Below are 15,787 nucleotides of genomic sequence, written 5' to 3' on the forward strand. Positions count from 1 at the left end.
AATATGAATTGTCAGTCCCCCCCAAGTCTTGGAGGGGCACGCTGAAAATGCTAAGTGGATACATAGTGTAGTAGACTATGCAAACGCACACCACAGAAATATTCAGGATCACTGCTTTCCACAACTGTCTGATTAAAGGTCACCGAGAAGACAGAGCCAGATTCTAACTACGGGTGCACAGCAATAGGACAAGAGGTAAAAAACACAAGTTGGAACTTGGAATATTCCTATTAAATACAAGAAGAAGAATTACCATGAGGGTGGTCAAGTGCTGGAACAGGCTGCCCAGCGAGGCTGTGATATCCTCACCTGTGGAGATATTTAAACCTTGGCTGAACAAGGTCCATAGCATCCTCATCCAATTGGTCCTGCTTTGATTTGGGGTTGCACTAGATGGCCTCCACAGATTCCTTGCAACATAAATTATTCTATAAGTCTATGATTCTATAGTTTGTGTAATGCTCAAAACGAACAAAAAACTATGGTGAATTGTTGAATTGTTCTATTTTTAGAAGAACCTGACAGCCAACAGCCATATGTAGCCAATTTTGACACAGATGAAACTTTCTAAGCAATTACTGGAGCATTTTTTTCCCCCAAAACATTTTCCATATACTAGCAATAAGTTAATTTCAAAAAACAGATCTCAATTAAGGTGAAAATTTTCCCAAGTTTAGAAAGATGTCACACATCTTTGTAGATGTCACACATACCAATGCCCACAGTTGTCTCACAACCTAGAGTGAGCTATGTTAAAATAACCACATGAGCACTAATGAAGGCACAGCAGCTTGTTCAAGATCCTTTGTTAAATTAAGCAACAACAAAATACTTGAAAAATGTCCTTATTAATGTAAACACACGTGATGAACACTAAACACAATGAGGTGAAATAGCAACTAAGAACAACCAATATCATTCCTATAGCCCTGAGAATCATCTGTCACATGGGAAAAAGATTCAGTTGTCACAACACAACACAGGCACAAACCGCTAACACTCTTATGGCTGTGCCTAGTGGTTGGAGTGGAACCATTGCCTTCTCCGTACCACAGGTGTGCATGCTGGCACTGTCAATGCAGCGTAAGCCCCTTATGTCCTCATCTAAGAAGAAATGCCAAATATGACATCCAAACAGCAGACTGTTGTTAAAACTACATTCTCAGCTTCTTTGAATGATGCTTTCCACTACCTAACAGGTAATTTCATTTGAAAACAGCATTAGAGGTGATATTAGTATGTTCTGTTTCTCTCTTTCTCTCTTCTCCTTTGTATGTGTAAAAGTATGTTTATTCTAAGCCGAGATGCTGTGAGTTGAGGATGTTTTGGGAAAGCCTTGCTAATGAGTTTGTCTCATTTTACTCTATCTAGTGCACATCTTCATTTGAGAAAACAGGTTAAACATAGACAAAACAAGAAAAAGCATTTTTTAATAATAACATTGTGAATTCACATACACAGTGTCAAACACATTCATATTACTTTCCTATTATAAGTCATACTAATGCATTCTCATCAAAGCACATTTTCCTAAACAAACTTTAGCTGTGGCTCTGCAAGCTTTCAGAAGAACAGGCTAAGTGATTTACAGCAGCATGAACCATGTTAGGTTGCAGGTCATTTAAACAAATAACTTTTTACTTTTGAAATTTGCAAGCTGCTTTTGCTGAAGGACCTGTTGGCATGACAATGCATATTTAAAGTGTATCCGATATGCTGGTTATACAAAACAGAATGATGTAATTGTTATATTCGTACATGAAAGCACAGACGAATACGAATTTAATTCTCCAGAGTGATTGATTAGGATTTTGCATACAATATTTGACCCAAAATATCAAGATCAATTTATTTTCCATTTCAGAAAATAAAACTTTATTAATCTGTCATCAAATATTCAAGTACATTACAAATATACACCTTAAAAATAAATTGAACTTTTCTTATGAATCTTATAGGATGGGTTAGATATGTTTTAAATTTCCTTTTGCTTTCCACTGTCAATCCCTTTTCTCAAATGATAATAATGCATGCAATTTCATCCTGCAGTAATCTATGGTAGATCTGATATTATATCGCCTATTAGTAATAAACTATCTGTCAAATTGGTTTGGCACATCACTTTCATTAAGCCATCAGGATGGGAGCCTTGGTGGTTTGGGCCCAGTCATAAGACAATTCAAACAGAAAGACAGCTTATGGCTAAGCCATCTGATAGCACAGTGACCAAGGCCACAAAAGGGGCTAAAGGAGCCCCAAAAAGCAGAAGAGGAAGGTTATTGCAGCAGTTTTTCACCTGTTGACAATAACTTTGCATTTGCATTTAAAATTCCAGCCAATCTATTTTCACTCTACCAAGGAGCTAATGCCTGAAAATCAAGCTTCAAAGCTATGAGTTTGTAGATTGTAGCAGCAGAACAAAATTGATGCCTCTTCATCACAGTTGAAACACCAGCTCTTTATGCTAAGAACAATGGGATGTTTCTCTGTTCATGCTCAAAAGGCAATGAAGGTTGCTGGATTTTAAATAACTTTATCAAATGATGTCGATCAGCGCGTGGCTATATCCCTTCAGAAACTGCTTCAGCTTGGGCATATTTAACCTTGTATCTGAATGTCTTCATGGATGGTCTCCAGGAACTCCTCTGTATGACTAAGACTACACATCGTTCTAAATTCACTTCTGCTGTGTGCCTTGGAGAAATCAAGCAACTACTAAAGGTTAGGTTGTGCAGCGGTGAAGAGAAACAGATGTTATTTATTTATTAAAACAAACTTCCAGATGGTTCAAGATCACCACATTGTGCAAACAGCCAGCCTAAATGACTGCTTTCTTTTATTGTCATTACCCTCCAGTTTCCTTCTATTATCACCCCCTATTGTTTGTTATGCTTCCTTGCTTCAGCATGTGTCCAAGCATTGGAAGTTATTTGAGATATGAACTTTGTCTGCTTATAAGGTTTCTAGAAGCCTTTGGAACAAACATAGTAAAACAAAAATGGTAACAATGGATCACTGAATCAGAATAAAACTGTCCCTATGACCACAAACATGAAAGTCCAATCATTCTTTTATATGAAACCGATCCCCTACAATCTAAATGAGAACAAGGAAAAAAAAAAAAAAAGAAGAAAAAAAAAAGCAATTTCAAAATTTGTTTGTTTCATGGAAATGTGTTTCTTTTCCCACTCCTGTAGCTAGCAAAATCACTGAATTTGCCCACGCCATACCATTTTTTTGCACATACAATATAGAAGCTGTCTGACAAGCCAGGCAACATGGCTAAAGCCATTTTCAGCATAAGGAACACTTATTTCTAGTCTTACAGCGGACAACAGAAAACCTCAGCAGACTGGCAGAATTCAGCTCCAAAATGGAAAATATAAAACAATCGATCCAATGTCATACACGTATATCTTAAAGCATATACACTTCAGTAAGGTTCAGCCACACACAACTTTGAGGAAAGTCTACACTCAGGCAAGGCTCCTACTTCAGGTAGGAAATAGAGGGAAGCAATAGAATAAAGTACAATGGAAGATCACCATTCTGACTGAAGGATGAGTCAGAAAAAAATTACAGCACTACCATAACTTGAAAAAGGCAGGAAAAATGTGGTAATTTTTAAAACTTGGAAAAAAAGGGGCATGGAAGTTAAAACTGTAGACTTGACACAGATGTATCATAAATGTGATATAATAGCTGACACAGACTTACAGATTTCCCAGTAGGAAATAAAGGAAAAAAAATGTGTGGTTATAGTATGTCAACAGAATATTTCCAAAAATTTAGACCAATTGGAGACAGATGAAAAAAATGAACTAGGTAGATAAATGGAAAGACAAAATGAGGATAACTAAGATGGAATTTAAAGAATAAATATCCAGTAAAACAAACAAAAAAAATAGCAGAGAATAACCTAGGCATTCAGAAGAATGAACCTTGAAAAACTATCTGACATAATGGCCCCTGAAGAGGGAAAGGGAAACAGGTAAAGAGGCTAAAATCACAAAGAATTAAAATTTATTTGGATCACCTTTTCACAAAGCGGATATATAGGTGATTCCCATGAGAGAACAATACTATTATTTGACATTAGAGATAAGGAAGTGCTGAAGACTGAGATGTTAGAAGAGTCATTAAACAAACTGGTAGTTTGGGTGGTGCTGGTTTCTGACAGTATACACCTATAAATTTTGAATTTGCCTAGTATTTAAGTGGCTATGCTTTTAACAACAACAAATAAATAAATAAATAAGTAATTCCTCATAAATATCTAACCCTAAAAGCAGGAAAATGTCAAGTTAATGCATTAGTCATTACCCATTGTTCACACAGCATGTTTCCACGCAGCAACAGCTTCTGAGTCTCCGGAAGGAATTTTCTTCTGCCTCCAGCTGATAATGAAACACACTGCACACAAAACATTAAACTCCCTCACAGAGCAGCACAAAGCCTTACCTATGACCTCAGCAAAATAACAAGTAGTCAGCACTGAGATGGTTGCCAAGATTAGTTGTGCAGTGTATCACACTTGTTACAAGATAAGACCCTGCAGATGTCTTGTGCTGTAGTGTGAAGAAGCCTCACATGTAGTTAAGAGTCATGGAAGATACAAAGCCTCAGCATCTGGTCAAGTGCAGATTCAAAAGGAAACCTAGTGTAGCAAGCTCCCAGGCTGTTCCTTCCATCCCCAGTTTCCTCACCAGATATAAAACAGCCATAACTCAGTCAGGCCCAGTCAAGTCCAGGCTACTCTAAGGAGAGCCTGAACTTGGGTATCCCACATACCTCAGTGACCCTTGTTACATGCGATGCTGGGATTTCTCTGAAGGTCTTGAGGACTAATTGGACAGAGAGTACCAGACTTGGTTGCCCCAGCCACTTCTTGTAAGAGCAATCACTTTCCAAAACACATTAAAGAACCTTCATAATGCATTTATATGGTAATGGGTACAAAATGAATTCAGGACTGAATATGACCAGAGTTCATGCTTAAAATGTTGCATTGATCCACCTGAACCTACCCCTGGACTCTCACAGCTACAAGGTATTGATGCCCTTCAGTGTAGTGTCACTATAGTCTGCCTTGGCACACATGGCTAGTATTAACGATGTCCACTGATAATCGCTTCAGGTGTTTCTATGCCCTGGTGATGCCACTTTAAAATACACAACAATAAATACTTGCAACCCTATTAATATTTTAACAGGGTAAAAATAATGTCTGAAGTTATTTTTCAGTGTTGAAATTTTTGACCTGTCATTCAAGATAATGATATAGAGCACATTTATTGTTTATTTTGCTATCACTGCTTTAAGTGGTGGAAGAAAAGCTTGTAATTCAGATGAGCTACTTCTCTGAAACTGTCACACAGCAAGCAATTATAGATGGCTCAGACAGATGTTTTTTTGCCCCTACTATGTAAGATCCCAATTATCTCGCATACAAACTGCCATGAGGAATGAAGGAAGAATTAGGAAGACTAAGAACTTTGTTTAACAGATGCATTTGTGTAAGTCATTCTGTGCTTACTCCGAAGTAATGGTGGAGAACCAGCGGCCTCTTAGCTCTAAAGCAAGGCTAAAGCAGATCATTAATGGCATTGGAGCACTCAATGAAACCTGACCACATCTACGTATGATGCCAAAAGGCTGTGAAAGTGTTATTATTACCCTCAGTGGGAGCAGAATGTTATCTTACTCCTGCAAAGCTGGATACCCTAGTAGTAAAAAGAAGGAAAAAATAAAAAAAAGCCAGTGTCATCCAGGTAATGCATCCATTTCAGTATACCCATCATTTGGGTCACTGTTAACAGAAATGAGAGAGACTATTGATAGCACTTCCCATCTTTGGCTCTGGAGGATACTATTTTATACAAAGAGTTTCCGTTTCTTATGTTCACCCAGTAATTGTAGTCAAGCCTGAGGGCTCAAAAGGAAGCATCAATGAACACAAAAGTGCTCCAGCAGACCTTGTCAGACAAGAGACCAAAAGGGGACTCACCAGTCACATGTTGGAGGTGCTCAGAATTCCTTTTTTTTCTTCCTCTGTGTCTCAATTTGACCTCTTGGAAAATATACTGATATGAAGTAGTACCCTCCTGTTTGATACATGGGCTTTGTATTTCCACAGACCATTTTGTATGTAAGTATTTTAGCTAGCTGAATCACTCCCAGCCTACAGTGTACATTTTCAAAGGGACTATAAACACAGAGAAAGAAAATTACAACTTCTAGCTTTATTGGAAGTGCTGTATCTGGCTCTAGTTAGTTAGCTAAGTGAATAAATGAATGAGCGTACAAACAACCAGAAATGACATTTCAGTTATTTTTGCTAGCTTGGAAGCTCTTAATCTTATAATTAAAGGCTCTGAGATTTGAAATTCTGTTACAGTGGTCCTGACAATGAAATATTTCCACAATAGCTCTGGGACTGGAACTCAGACAGGTAAGAATCATCTTGATCATTTTCTCTCCAGCCAGAGATTCAAGCTGGGTCCAGTGTGCCTTTAAGCACTCATCACAAGTAATTACCCTGCAGAGGGAACACAGCCAGAGAAATGTTACAGCATTACTATTATTACTTTTTTGGATTAAGTAATAAATATTTAAGAGAGTAAAGCTAGCCCACAAGAAATGACAAATGAGCACATGCCAAAACCCCACCTACTCAACTGTGCACCTTAAGGCCTCTTCTACCCAAAATAGACAGCAAAAATTATTCCTTTCCCCATCACTGTGGGCTCTTATTTTCTTTATAAAGCTAAACTTGCCTTCAAAGATAAACTGCAGTTTGATATTACTTACTTTTATAAATGTTTCTGGTCTATTTCTTTCAGAATAACACAGTGAGGTCAAAACAACACAAGGCAGCACAATGTTGGTGTAGTTTCCATTATAGAGCTAAAGATGCTTCTGTTTTTTTCAGTTTGCAGATCTCCACACCTGTCTGAGAGAGGTGCATGTCTTTGTACAGCAGTTAACTCTTTTTACCATAGGATCACATTTTTTTGATACTTTTGCACATAATTTGAATGTAAGCCAGAGTTCTAAAGACTCACAGACTCCAGAGTAAAAATCAACAAATTTGTACTTTTTCCATTTCCATATCATCCTTAGTCACTCACCCACTGCCCACTCAGCTGATAATACTCTCTCGCACTAAATTTTGTACCAGAAAATTTGCAAAAATAGATAGTAAATAGTGAAAATAATGAACAGTTAGGCATTTGTAAAAAACTCCTTCCATATTTAAGAAAGTCACTTTCAATGACTGCATCAGGACTTGTTCATTTGATCTTTCACTACACATTTCCTTGATGAAGGAAGTAGATGAAGTTTAAATGGACACGTGTGATACAGACCTTGGGAACCTGGGACTTGGGACTTCTTATAAGTTATTTCTAGCCTTTCTAGTATTTTTGTTATTCAAATATATCGAAGTTCTGCAAACAAGAGGTGGTGATTATGAGAATTAGCTGGATATCATACCATATTCTCAGTCCTACTTACGTTTCAAAACAATTTTTTTTTGCATGTAGCAATGATAAAAAATATCTTCGAATCCTCAAACATTTTTCATAGGTCAATCTGATTAATTTAGATAAAAAAATGTTTTATTAATAGCTTTTAAAATATTGATAATGCTATTGGTCATTTGTGAAAACAATCCATGGAAGGCTTAAATTCCATAGATTTGAAAGAAGGTTCTTATTTGTCTATTCATCAGGCAGCAAAGGCAATCTACATGTCTGGTGTATCTTAACTCCTTCAGTTCATAGACACAGGAATGAGCAAACCTCTGATGTATTGCCAATATTTCTAAAATGCTAGCATGTCAGGCAATCCCTGAATGCAGTTTAGCCCCATCCCAACTATGAGAAACGTACTCTTCATGAATCAGAGGGGCATGTGCCAGTCTTCCAACTGTGTGTTTTTCATTTTGCAACTTCTTCTTGTTTAAAAGGACCAGTCATTTAATCTGCTCCAGTTTTATACCACAGTTATTCCCTCTTTTTTCATGCACGTACAGCCTAAGTAAACTTTTTATAAACAGAAAAAAGCTTCTACCACTACGAAAAGAAAAACTAAGAAATAAGACATTGACAAAGTGTCTTCTTGGCTGTTTACCACCATTACTGCTTTGCACTAGAAGATTCTGGGGAAGATCTTATTTCATATATATTTCTGTAAGTAACCAGAATATGACTTTCACATAGACTGAAATCTCTAACTAGAATATTAAGAGAAAATTGAAGAGCAGTAAGTCCAGGACTGCAATCATATGAAATATGTCTATCAATATAAAGTGCAGCACATCAGAGGCCCTGCAGTATAACTGTAAAGTCCTTGAAAACCAGAAATTTGCTTGATGTTGACCCCACCATACAAAGGCAAGTAAAGGTCTCTTTTGAGAGATCCAGATGAAGCACACTAAGAAAACTTGAGTGCTTAAAGGCAGACCCAACAGTTCATTTTTAAACAAAAGATGCCTTAGAGACTCTTGCCCTCACAAGTATTGATTGAAAGACACATTAAACAGAGAGCTTGGTTACTCCTTAAAAAAAGGCAACCTTACAAGACCAGACTAAAAGAGTTTCAGTAAGAGAAAATCCCATCTCTTTACTGCTAGAGGTGGGCTGGATTTTGGGGGTTGAGGTTAATAAATCCGGATGTCATGGTAACTGCTAGGTCACCTCTGTGCATAGAAGCAAAGGGACATCAACCCAATTCTTTTTCTCTCAGGGCAAAATTCATACCTCTTCCTAAAACAACAGATAACAAAACACCAGACATAACTTCATATATTTTCCAGTTTCAGGCTTCTAACCTAGACACAAGGCTCAGGGATCAGCCTTTTCTTCCCTTTAGTGTTATCTGCCAGTGAAAGGTCAGTAGGGGCTCAGTACAGACCACCTTCTCCCACAGCACCTGTCATGGCCAGCATTGACTCCATAAGACGTCCTACAAGGTTACCGTTCTCATCCTAATCCTGTCCCTGCAGCAATATGCAGCCAAGAATACAGGCAGCTGAAAACAAAACAGAATAAAACAAAACAAAACAAAACAAAATAGTTACTTGTTTATATCATAAAGAAACTTAAAGCAAATTCTGAGAAGTAAATACTAGATTTTATATATGATTTTTTACTTTTTTGTATTCCTATTTTTTTCCTTTAAAAAAATAAATAAAAAAATCTCTCTCTCTCTCTCTCTCTCTCATCTAACCTTGTTACTGGCAAGAGCTAAGTTTTGTCATAAGGGACCTTCTAGGTCCTGAGCAGGCTTAAGCCAGCTTGTTGCTACTGTAACATAAATATTATACAATAGTTTGTACCTCCTTTTACCCACAGGAGTGAGTCTTTGCCCAGACATTTCTCATGTAGGAAAGTTCTTTAAAATGTATTGCAACTGCATTCCATATTTACTTACTCTTCCCTCCAATATCACATGATCTATAGAGCTAAATACAGATTAAGATCCTTTTTTTTATTCCTAATATCATACCATGTAAACTTATAGCTAGAGTGTGCTGCGATTAGTCTAATAAATTGAATCTTAGCAGCTGTGGGGAAAAAAATAAACAAATAAAAAGTGACATTTGCAGGCTAGTTCTGTGGAACTTTCCTTAAAATCTTAAAACAGAAACCACCAGAAACAAAACAAAACAAAACAAAACAAACAAATAAACAAAACCATTAAATAGTAATTTAAGGAACTGATGCCAAGTCTTTTCTTTTCTTTTTTTCCCCAAACAATCAACACAACTGTTGAGCTTCAGAGCATGTGCTAAAAATAAGGATTTTTCTTATAAACAGCAGTTGCATCTATTTAATTCAAGCTGGTTTGAAAACTACTTTATGTAACTCGATGGAAACCTCTTTATGGGTATTCTTGCAGTAGTTCAGATGCAATTTACAACTTTTCCTAGTAAATTTGCAAATTCAACCAAACCAACATAATCTGACCTAATTTGAATTTGGACTCCACAGAGGAATTATACAAAGCCTCTTAAAAAATTTATTTTGTTTCACAGAAAAAAAAAAATGATAAAGCTTTGTGCATAGATATGACCTAAGGTGCCCAAAATTTTAGTCAGTATTTTGACCCACAGCCTCCTAAGAATTCTTTTTTTTGTGAGCTCCATATGCCAGAATTTGTTGTAAGATGTCTCTACAATAGAGAGGCCAGAGGCAAAAGTAACACATTGGCCTGGATCTACTGCTTAGGGCTTATTTTGTCACCTCCTTCTGTACAGGGACCCATGATGGTAAGTCTGCCCCAGAAGTTCAGCATAGTTCTTATCCATGCAACTCAGATCCAAAACTTTATTCGGGTTTTTCAGGCATTTTTTTTTTCATATAACTTTAAATATTTTGATTATACTGAAGTCTTAATAATGAGACTAAAAGGACTTAGTAAGAGATAAGCAAAGAGATTTCAATTCAACCAGAGAAGAAAGACCTTAGCTCTGACTGAAAAAAGATGGATGATGTGTTATTATTGGTGGCATTAACTCATCAAAACAGAAGAGAGCCTGTAATTTCCATTGACCAGCTACTAAAGCCAGGAATATTAATACATGCAGAAATAAAAAGAACATGAGCTGAAATTCAAATTATTTTTGACATTCACAAAAAGTCTAGTCATAACACCTTATCGGGAGAAGATAGGTGCATTCTGTGGAGTACTGATGCAAAAAACCTTGCCCGTACAGAGCATCTTATTTAAATTAATACTTTAAAAAAAAATAAACAAACAAACAAGAACAGCAAAAAAACTTGTAGTATATTACTGAAACTTTAGTGCACTTAAATGTCTCTTTTTTTTAATTACATGTTTATGCTTAAAAATTCAGTAATCAAACTGGGAGACTGGGAGAAGACATTATAGATGTTAAATAAACATAGCTAAACAGATGGAAAATATATGCTGTGTTCCTATTACAAACAAACTTGTGGGGAAAAAATAATGTACAATGGGAAAAAAAATCTAAATATAAAAACTTCCATTTTAAACCTGAATCTTTGTAAACTCTGACATGCTGAATGGAAATGTTTTAGTATTACCATAGCACTAATACATGCCCAGAGCATTGTAGGCTGAGTTCTATATGCGTAAAGCTAGTTGACATTTTTAGTAACACTTTATTCAGAGAGGATATGTTCCCAGTTACATCTGGGAAATTTCACAGCCTAAAGTTTAATATTTCCACTAAATTTTCAGACAAATGAGGTGGAAGAAAGGCTGTGAAAACTCCCAATTTAGAGAAAGCATAACATGTTGAGTCTGGCTGTAGTACTAACTGAGGGCAAAATGTTGCTTCTCCCTTTCCAGCTCAAAACACACAGTTCTGAGTAAACGGGATTTTCCCTTAGTGGTCTCTCTGAATTTTTCAAAGGAATAGTGACACAGAAAAAAGACACAGGAAGAAATAGATTTTTGTTTTTGTCATTGTCATTCATCTCTAAAGTTACAACTCAGTGGTATAGAAAATGGAAGATTTTCCTTTTCTCAAGTGGTCATAGAGGAGAGGTAGACAACATGTAGGTTTCAACATATGTAAGCGTGGTACTCCTGGGCTTACTTCACTCTTTGCTGATAAAAAGCCATTTTAGAAGAGAAGAAAAACAGTAAATAAATGAATGAATAAATAAACAGAAATACAAGTATCTTAGGTGAATTTCACAGTAGAAGTTGCTGGTATATGTTACCATTAAACTAAAAGCTTGTCTATGGCACAGTATTAACACAGACATCAACCTAGACATACCCATACTAGTTAGTTGCTATCTTAGCTAGTCACTTGTGCTACCCTTCAGGCACTGTAGGGATACACGAACTTCCCAAGATGATTACGCCCAATCCAAATAGGCACATAAAACATGCACTTGGGGCAGCTCCAGCAGCGACTCTAACTTGATGGGCCATCAAGATCCATCAAGTACTCCCTCAGGGATCATTAGAACTCCCCATTTCTTCCCAAGGGAAACTAGAAAGTATGCATTGGACACCCTACTCTTCAGACAGGCAGTTAATTGGTGAAATGTACCCCAATCTTCGTTCTACACTCAGTAGATTCAACTTTCAGGTCATGATTCTCCTAAGTAAAACAAAAAATATACTCAATGCAGGAGGCCTCTTGTAGGGACAGTCTGTCCTATTCCCCTTCCCAGTTTCCCTGTTATACCCCTTGTGCCTGCCCTGTATGCACAAGGCAAGCAGGCAGTGCTAAGGCCCAGGGGCAGAGACCACTATAACGATGCTGCATACCAGTAACACCCAAAGGGGCCAATCATGATTCAGGGCATTACTGGGAACTTACCTGTCTCCTGGATGCTTTATAGTTATGAGGCAGCAGGACATGGTTTCCTTTCTTTTTCTATTCCAAGCTGTGCAATAGCACATAACAGACTTGGCATTCACATGAAGGAAATGAGCTCAGATTGTCACCAGCAGCTCTTCTGTTTCTGTGCCATCTCTGTCTTTCCATCACCTCTAGCGCTCTGGCCAAGGACGAAGGCTTACGGTTTGATTTGAACACTGCCTCTAAGATCCCAGCTTGACCAGTTGTCAAGATAATGAGGAGACAGTGTTTCCACCACAGTACTGGCTGTTATTAGTAATAATTAAAACATTACTTTGGAAGCAATTCTTTCTGTCCAGCTGAGAGCTCTTGCCCAGAACTTTTACCAGCAGCGTCCAGCTTGGCTTCCTCTGAGTCTTTTAAGAATTAACATGCTCAAAGTAACCTCAATCATCAGATTGAAATTCCTGTATTAGAGTAACAAGTATCTATTCTAGCTATTGTGGAATTATGGGGAGCTTTATGCATATAGCCCAGCTTCCACAGTGCAAATACAGAAGGAACCTGAAAAACTTGTGAAGTAAATGTAACAGGGCTAAGGAAAGGTAACAAGCAGGCAGAATAAGCACAGGGAAGCAATGAAATAATACGTGTCGGCAAGAGAGTGCCATAACAAGAGGCAGAGCACAAGCAGTCACAGTTTAAAGGGAGGGAGTTTAAAGAGCTTCAAATACCTAAGCAGTAGGAATCACCAAAGAAGAGGTGGCTGAGTTGAAAAGAGTGGCTTTAATTTATTTGCCTAGGTTTGGAAAAAAATCTGCAATTTATAGTAACATTTCATGATGGGATAAATTTGCATTTAAGGTGAAGAAAAAGGAGAAAATCGAGGCAAGGGAGAACTAACTATTACAAGTGAGTACAATAAGCACTACACAGTGAGTAAATGGCCATCCCACTTAGGCTGTGCAGGGAGCCCTAATAGAGACAAATAGCACTGCTGCCTGGCATGATACATGAAAAATAGCTTCAGCATTTTACTGAATCATAACAGTTCACCTAATGTAATGACTGCAGAGAAAAGTTATCTGTTCTGAAGGAGTGTTTTATCTATGTGGGATATTTTTTTCTTCCTGAAACTGTCAGAATCACCTGACACCTGGATACCAGAACCTATTCATGTGAGCTGAAGAACCAAGCATCACGTGTGTTGCCTGTTCTCTGTATTCAAAACTAAAAAGTGTCTTGCCCAAAAAAAACAAGGAAAATGCCAATTTTGCATGTCAAACAAAGCTTGAACTAAGTTATGGGATTTCAGTAGGCTTTTGATCAGTTGCTGATTTAACTGTACCTATTTTCCATGAGTAACAAATTAACTGTATTCCTTTCACATACTTCTATCTCAGTCCCTGCACCAGGATGAAAAGAGTAGATCCTCTTCTCTCTAAACAGCAGAAACATTTCAAGATAAGAAAAGGAATCTTTTTGCACAGTTACCGCATATGTCTATCCAGTGGTCAGCAGGAAAAACTCAGTTTCACAATGGGCCACTTTTTGTGTGAAGGCAATGCTGGCTATTGACAGTGTACAAAACGGTGGAAAAACAATCTTTTTAAAAAAATTCTTAAGTGAAATATATGAAGAATTTAATAAAAGGCACGCTGTTTAAAAGGTGCTCAGGGGCTGCTTATTTTTGTGTGTATGTGTTGGAAAATTAGTCATATTATCTACTTTCAAAAGATCCAGGCTGCCAGTATTCCTTTAACAGCAGTTCTACAGGTACAATGAACTGAATCAGTACATAAAGTTAACACTGTTCCCCTGGGAAGACAACTGAAATCACATGCCAATTAAAATCTTTCAATGTGTTCACCTAATAGCAAAATATTACAGCGGCCTACACAGCCCAGTAGTGTTCCATATATAAAAATAGCTTTCCAGAAATAACTACCCTGCTGTATTGGACTACTGAATTTCCCAGAGGACCGGTTACTTTTGTTTTATGTGTTAATGCACTCGCTGTAGAGAGAAAGTACTGAACCCGAATATGTTAGTGGTAGTTTGCTTATTGCCTACAAATGGCATTTAAACAACAGTAATACTGCTTTAGACTTGAAAAGCTTTTGCTTTCAGAATTTTGGCAAGTTGTTGGAATAATTCTGTGCTCCATTCCCAGTGCATAAATCTCAACACAGTGGGTATATATTCTCAGTCAAATTACTGTGAGAGGAGGAAGCCTCACAGTTGTCTGAATGCAATGAGTTTGGCAAGATAGCTCCATTATTGTACTTTTTAATCCGACATATTTTTTTTTCACTGCTCAGCAAGAGCAAGTAATCAGAACAGAAAGTGATTCCAAAATGTAAATTAGGGTGTCTGATGTAGGGATCCAGTGTATATAAAAAGTCTTGTATCGAAAATATTTCCTTTTCTAGTTCACTACTGACAATCAAACCTTTGAAGCAAAAGAACTGCTCTTCTAATCTTGGTGTTATTTTAGTGTTTCTTTTAAGAATGCAGCACATGAGCATACACATAAATATATTTGTTTAGAATTTGCAATTTCTGTTAAATTTAATTACTTCTTTTTGTGACTTTAAATCTAGGGCAGCTCGAAAGCAAGGGGAGTTTCTATTAAATACTATAACTTTTCACAGAGACAAATATGTTGGCAAAGGTGTGACTAAATGAAAACACATGGAGTATGACTATCACCAAGGCATCTAAATGTTAACAGTTTAGACTTTCAGCCTAATGAAGCACATGTTCAAAAAAATTAAGACCACAGATCCTTCAATCACTGCATCTCAAAAACATCGTTAAAATTATTCTAATGAGAATGCTAAGAGTTCAGAATATGCAGGGTGAGACCATTATGTAAAGTTGACAGACATTTTTTGAAATCTCTAACAGACCTTTTTAATATTTATCTGGCACAGGTATGGTATTTAAGTAAAATAGAGTTAAGAATAGTAGTTAAGCATATATTGTTCAGAGTACATTACTCAGAAGATGTTCAGAGTACATTATTTTGAAGATGACTCCTAACATTGCTTAATCATTAATTTACAGAAAAGAGAGTAAGGTGAATATGCAGGTAACATCACTGAGGTATACAGGCTACAAAGGATAAAAGTATTTCACTCAATACATACAAAAGAGTGGATAAACATACTCACAGAGATTCACTGAGCGTCATAAAGATTCAAATATAGATCTTACTGCAGGAGTTGAGCTGTAGTTCCTGCTTTGACATGGTGCCATGTGATACAGGGAAAAGATTTGACCCCAGAGTAATATACTATTAGAATCGTTGTGTATCCATGAAAATGTATTGCTTCACTGACTTTGCTGTAGTTATGTACAGACACTATTATTATTTATTATTTGCATTATGGTAGCTGCCATCAAGGAGCAGGGATTCAGTGAGCTAGTCATTATAGAGACGTTTACAGAGCTTATAGTGTACATGAGAGGCAG

At 37.0% G+C, this 15,787-nt stretch overlaps 1 long non-coding RNA gene across 2 annotated transcripts in view; it reads right to left on the reverse strand.

Moving 5' to 3' along the window:
- Nucleotides 1–371: 371 nt before the first annotated feature.
- Nucleotides 372–15,787, reverse strand: part of LOC310897340 — a 96,430-nt gene continuing 81,014 nt past the window's right edge. The window contains exons 4-5 of one of the 2 annotated variants that reach the window (XR_014582232.1): nt 8,935–9,033; nt 372–6,952 (exon numbers count right to left, since the gene is read on the reverse strand). This is a non-coding gene — a long non-coding RNA (uncharacterized lncRNA). Of the gene's footprint in view, nt 9,034–15,787 lie in introns of both variants that reach the window. The other variant, XR_014582233.1, reaches the window with a different exon arrangement.

Source organism: Anser anser (assembly GCF_964211835.1).
Source record: "Anser anser genome assembly, chromosome: 3".
NCBI classification, from domain to species: Eukaryota; Metazoa; Chordata; class Aves; order Anseriformes; family Anatidae; genus Anser; species Anser anser.